Here is a 6,970-nt window from a genome sequence, read left to right on the forward strand (position 1 = left end):
TTTGACTCCCCTTCTTTCCTAAAATGGATGTGGATGAAATGTATCACAAATATGTGATAATGCAGAAAGTTACAGGTTAAAACTGAAAAGTTTTAATCCAAAAACACATCTGTGATGTCATTGTTTTTAAGTAGGCAACCTTGGGGCGCCTGGGTGGCGTAGTCGGTTAAGCATCCAACTTCAGCCAGGTCACGATCTCGAGGTCCGGGAGTTCGAGCCCCGCGTCAGGCTCTGGGCTGATGGCTCAGAGCCTGGAGCCTGTTTCCGATTCTGTGTTTCCCTCTCTCTCTGCCCCTCCCCCGTTCATGCTCTGTCTCTCTCTGTACCAAAAATAAATAAACGTTGAGAAAAAAAAAAATTTAAGTAGGCAACCTTGTTTTAGTTTCAGGGGGAAAAGAAAAGGACCCATAGTCTCTTAATTTCTTGGGGAAACATTCTGCTTTATACAAATAGTGCCCTCTAGCTGTGTGAGCTGGGGCTTGGCTTGCATCCAGCTTTCTGACATCCTTGTCATACACAACTTTAAAACTCTGGGTCTCAATCGACATGTAATTATAAATTCTACTGGAGCATAGTATAGCTCTACTGCTTTCTTATTAAAGGTGACAGCTTGTCTTCCTAAACTTCCAAGGGCAGAGATTGCAGATTTGCTTTATGTGATTAGAATGTTCCATGTTTAGCATGGGGTACTCAATAAAGACTTGGTGAGATAACATTTGTTGAGTGATAAGAATAGTAGAGTAGGTGAAGCTGGCTTTCACTTCTGCCTCTGTCCTGAGTGACGTGTACAGGTCCTGCACTCTTCCTCTTTTTCTTCTTTGCTTTATTTCTCTATAAATTGAGAGGTTTGGCCCCTGTTTAAGGTCCCATCATGTGTAAGCAGTATCAAAGTCTATATGACTTTTCAGGCTTGGAGCCTTACCTAAAATCAAGATCTGTGCTGAATCTTTTATTTTTATTTTTTAATGTTTATGTATTTCTGAGAGAGAGAGACAGACAGACAGAGAGACAGACAGAGAGAGAGAGAGAGAGAGAGAGAAAGCAGGGAAAGAGCAGAGAGAGAGGGAGACACAGAATCTGAAGCAGGCTCCAGGCTGTGAGCTGTCAGCACAGAGCCCAATGTGGGGCTCAAATTCATGAACCATGAGATCATGATCTGAGCTGAAGTCAGATGCTTAAATGACTGAGCCACCTAGGTGCCCCTGTGATGAATCTTTTAAAAACATCCCAGCAGAGAACAAAAACAGAGCTGAGTTCCAGCTCACTAACATCTCCTTATAATCTATTTCAGTTAGTAAATAGACCAAATCCAGCAAAAAAGATTGTCAGACTGGAGAAGTTTGACTTTCAAAGATACCTGCCACTATTCTTATGTAAGGGTGTGGCAAAGAGACGAATGGATGCTGGGAGAAAGTTGTCTTTACCCATAAAAACCTTTGAGGGAAGATTAGTAACAACATCAGAGGAGCTGGAAAACTACCTCTTAACTTGTCCGAATGTAAGTCCTCTAGAAACCAGAAGTATCACGTGGGGTATTAGGACAGTGATGACTGAGCCAACAGGAATTAGGGGAAACTTGCATAAAACTGGACAAATATTTGGAGCTTTGGGGAGGTAGATTCTTAGTTAAATAGGATCATGGACTTATATGTCTGAGTTGTTTACACTTTTCCTGCACAACGTCAGCCAGAAAAAGAGTGTACGTTTGGAGGAAGCCATATTTATTTAAGCTTGTTTGAAAACTGTGTGACCTTAGAGTCAACACATATTTTTGCCGAGCCTCTCCTTGTCTGTGAAATGGATATGATATGATATTATGAAAATGGGAGTATGTGTGTCTAGAGCATTGTTATGTTAGCCCTTTGGCTTCTTGACTTCTGTGATTTGTAAAATAAAAATACTTGTAAATTGCAAAAGATAACTAGTTGTGTAAGTGTAATGTTCATAAAGGAGGAGCTTAGTATTGGCTTCGGACTTTTGCAGGTTTCCTGATGGTCTCTCCTGGGATTACGGGGCACCTGGCTGGCTCTGTTGGTAGAGTACGCAACTCTTAATCTTGGGGTTGCAAGTTTGACCCCCATGTTGGGTGTGATATTAAAAATAAAAAAGAAGCTATTGGGGTTACAAAGGTTAGCAGGTAAAAATGGTTTAATTTGGTTGGCGTTTTGTGAGGCTTGGGGTGGAAGGGTGTGCTCACTTGGGGAAGGTGGGGAAGGTGGAGAAGGTGGGCAGTTTTCAGAGTCTGGACTTTGGCATTGGGAAGCCATTGAATGCTTTTATGGTAGAAGAGATACTTGATTAGATTATTTTTTGAAATATTTATTTTTTATTTTGAAAGAGAGAGAGCATGCACAAACAAGGGAGGGGCAGAAATAGGGAGAAAGAGAGGATCCCAAGCAGACCCCACCCTGTCAAGCACAGGGGTGGACATTGTGCTCTATCCCATGAACCATGAGATCAGGACCTGAGCCGAAATCAAGAGCTGGACGCTCAACCAACTGAGCGACCCAGCCCCTGATTAGGTTATTTAGAGAGAGATGTGGGAGGAGATTAAAAAAAAAAAAAAAAGGCCATACTCCACTGTGGAGTCTCCTATTCCTCCCCCGTAGCCTGTGCCTGCAGGTAGCTGGAGAATAGCACCAGCCTTTTGGGCTGCTCTCACTTTCATGACCCCTACCTTCAGTGGCACTTTAATGCTGCCTGATGGTCCTATGTTAGTCCCATTTTCTCTTGCCAATGTGCTCCCCTGGTCATGTTTAAAACAAAATCCCCTAATTAGGCACTGGATTTTATTCCTCCATTACTCCACAAATCTTTCCTCTCTTAAATCAATTTTTATTTCTCCTCTGGATCATCTCCGGATCATACAAACATACTGCTATTTTGATCATCTTAAAAAATCTTTCTCTTGACCCTACTCTCCAACTCCATTTCCCATTTATTTTTCCCTATAAAACTCCTTTAAAGAGTGCCTGTCTCCAATTTCTCTCTTGATTTTCCCTTTCTTTGTAAACATTTCTTTCTGAAGTGTAATGTACATAGGGAAAGTAAAAAATCACTTAAGTACTCTTCACCACAACTGCTTTTGTCAAGGTCATTAGGTTGAACAGTCCTTTAGACAAATCTCATTCCTTGCCTTTGCAACATTTGATTCATATGATCGCCTCTTCAGTGGACAAATTTGTTTTACGTGACTTCCAGAATCCCATTTACTTTTTTCTTTTCCTCTTACCTCCTTGGTCTGCTTCTGTTTGTGTGCTGGCATCTCTTCTATTTCAACCATCTGTGGGATGCCCCTGAGCCTAGCCCTTAGCCACAAGCATTCCTTTTGATTGAATATCTCTAGGTTCATGATTTGAAAATACCATTTCTATACCAGTGACTCCCAAATATTTATCTTTGTTTTAAAAAATTTTTTTAATGTTTATTCATTTGTGAGAGACAGAGAGAGAGAGAGACAGACAGAGCACAAGCAGAGGAAGAGCAGAGAGAGAGGAAGACACAGAATCTGAAACAGGCTCTAGGCTCTGAGCTGTTAGCATAGATCCCGATGCGGGGTTCGAACCCACCATCCATGAGATCATGATGGGAGCTGAAGTCAGACGCTTAACTGACTGAGCCACCCCGGCACCCCCAAATACTTATCTTTATTCTAGATCTCTCTCCTGAACTTCAACAGCCTCCACCTTAAACCCAACACTTTCAAAATCCAGACTATTTCCTCCCAAATCTGTGTCACATGCAGCTTCCCTATCTCAGGTGGTGGCACTTCCAGTTCTTCCAGTTGTTTCAGGCCAAAATCCCCTGGAGTCATGTTTAAGCTCCTGCACCTCATATCCTGTAGAAAATCCTGGTTGCTCTACTGTGTAAACATCCAGAGCCTGAACTGCCCACTACCATCCCTTCCCGTCTTCTGACATACCGCACTCCTGACAGGTCTTCATGCTTTCAACCCAGCAGCTACAGAGTCCTTATCAAAGGTAAGCCTTGTCTTGTCACTTCTATGCACCTGCAGTGGTGCTCCTTCTCGGGTAGAGTAAACAGCTGGGAATTCATGTCTGGTCCCTGAACATTGTTGCCCATTGAACCTTAACCCTCAACTTGAGATGTATCTTTCAAGGGGTCACAAATTTGGCACTAAAGAGTAGTGATTCATGGAGGTTATGCAGGTCAAATTAAACAAACAAACAAACAAACAAACCACTATGCTGTTTGGGAGCCTTTAGGACACAATAGAGGCTGTCATAGGAGATGGACTTGCTAGAAAATTCAGTCCTACAAAATTATACTTAATCAACATCTCAGAGCCTTGGTTTTATGTCCCTGTTCTGGCTCTTGCTCATTATTTATTCCATTTAAAACACCCTCTGCTCCTTCCCCCATTTTCCAATGATGAATCTCACATGTCACTTTTTAAAGGGATTTTCCTGCCACTCCCTGCATCACCTCCCCACCCTCCCCTGTCAATGAATGATCTCCCTCCACACCTTCATGCTTCCATTACTTTATTTAATCAATGCTAATTGGCTCCCTTACAATGTTTCAGGAGTATAACAGAGAAAAAAATGGAGGAGCTCTGTCTTAGAGGAGTTTATGGTCTAGAATTGAGTACTTTTCAAGACCATAGCCATGTGTGGCTATTTAAATTTAAGTTAATTAAATAAAATTAAGTTAATTATTTTTAACTTCTAAGTTGTACTAGTTGCATTTCAAGTGCTCAGTAGTCAGATGTGGCTAACATCTACTATATTGCACAACATCCATATGCTATAATAACTCCGTCATCATGGAAAGTTCTAATGAACAGTACAAGGGAAAGGAAGGATGGACAACGCACACACAATCAAGGGCAACAAGGTAAGAAACGCTGCACAGAGAACTGAAATAGTGTAATAGAGTGATGGGTTGGCTACTTTAGACAGAGGGACCAGAAGAATGTCTGAGAAGGTGACAGTTAAACAAGGGCCCAAAAGACAAAGAGAAATCTGAAACTGGTGGGGTAAAGGAATGGAGATCTAGGCAGAGGGTACCACTAGGGAAAAAGTCCTAATATGGGGATACATTTGAAAGGACCCCAAATGGCTGGAGCCCTGTGGCAGGGGAGAGAGACATAGAAGAAATTTGAGAGGTAGGCAGGAGCCAGATAACTGGGGGGGATTTTGTAAATCTGGGTAAGACGTTAGGGTGTTTTCTTGCTTTTTGTTGTTTTCTGAGAGAGCCGTGGGAACATCGTAAGGGGAAGAGTGACACAATCTGATTATATATTTACCAATTACATCATTCTGCCTGATTTTATTAGTTGCTTACTTACCTGTCTCTCCACCTGATTGCACAACCCTGGGTTTTTTCATTCTTAGTATATTAAGTCATGCGGCATTAGCCTCAATATATTGATAGCAAATGTGGTATGATTGAATTAAATTAGAAAAATCCTTATCATTGACCTTCTGGGCTTTGACTAAGTCTCGGAGTATAACAAAACTAGTCATAAAATATTTTGCCTCCCAAATAAATATAAGGCACGACCTACTTCTTTGTGAGGTATTTCAGAATGTGTTCCCCCACTTTTGCTGGTGGTCAACGTGGGGTCAATAGTGTTCCCTTTAAGCGGAGAATAAGAGGAGGATGGGAATCCAGAAAGGAGATTTTCCCTTGTGAGAACTCATCTTGTTACCCAATTGAATTCAAGTGTGTGGCATCGTAAAGCTAGGAGGACTAATAAAGGTCATATAATCCAATTGTTGGATGGAAGAGGTGAGTTTCAGCAAATAGGCCAGGGGGACAGCCAGTGTGAAGGCCCAGTGACAGGAAAGAGCTTGTATTCATGAAGGTGGAGTAGAGTCTAAGACAGGGGCCCCCTCCAGACACAGAAGCACCCCACACCCCCAACAAGGCTGGCGCAGGAGCAGGCTGGAGAGGGCACACTCTAAGGGGACTGGGTGCTACAGGCCATTGCTGGCCATCTAATTGTATTTCATAACAAAGCAGAAAAACTGAGTTCTCATGCGGGCTCTCTAGATTTCTAAATGGTGGCCATTAATTAAAAATGAATTTTTTTAAGGATTAGTTTTTAACGTAATCTCTACGCCTACGTGGGGTTTGAAACTCACCACCCCAAGATCAAGAGTTGCATGCTCTACCAACTGAGCCAGCCAGGTGCCCCCAAGAAAAGAATTTTTGAACACCGTGGTACAAAGCACTTCTGTGGGCCAAATATAGTCTTTAGGCCACCAGTTTGTAGTATTAGGCTTTAGGTCTTTTTTCCAAGCGCAGAGACTGCTGGAGTCAGGAGTTCACATTCCCAAGCAGCACAGGACCCGTTGCCGCTGTTTTCATGTCTCCGTGAAGCCTGTGATGGGCTGCAAGTAGCCTAGAAATGGAGCATCAGTCCCCTCCTGGGAGGAAGTTACTGAATCTTTAGATCAGAGGACAGTTAATGAAGTACTAGGCAGGCTGACACATACTTGTATGGCTTAATGATTAAGTGCAAAAGTCGGAAGAGCTTGTCTGGAACCTTGGCTCACTTAACATCTACAAGCCTCAGTTTCCTCTTCTATGAAATGAGGTTAATAGCAGGACCTGCCGAAGGAGGTCTTTGAGGACTAAGTGGATGTGTGTGTTTGGCATAGAGCCCGCCACACAGTAAGTTTTCTGAAAACCTTGGTTAGCATTAATGCATATTTACACTTCATTTTCAAAGGTCTCCCATATCGCTTTTGCTAATAATTCTTTGAGGGAGACACAGCAAGTACTTTTAGTGCTATGTTACAAATGAGGAAGTCAAGGCTTGGAAGAGCTCAGTAACTCATGGAGACACCCAGCTTTGCAAGTGACAGAGCTGGGATCTAAACCCAAGTCTGGTCCAGAATCTACTTCCTGAAATACTTCCTGACATCACTCAGTGAGATGTGGTCTGAGTCATTGCTTCCTGTAACATGGTCAGGCACGGTGATTTACATTTTTGATTAAT

Source organism: Prionailurus bengalensis, chromosome A1, assembly GCF_016509475.1.
Source record: "Prionailurus bengalensis isolate Pbe53 chromosome A1, Fcat_Pben_1.1_paternal_pri, whole genome shotgun sequence".
Classification (NCBI taxonomy): domain Eukaryota; kingdom Metazoa; phylum Chordata; class Mammalia; order Carnivora; family Felidae; genus Prionailurus; species Prionailurus bengalensis.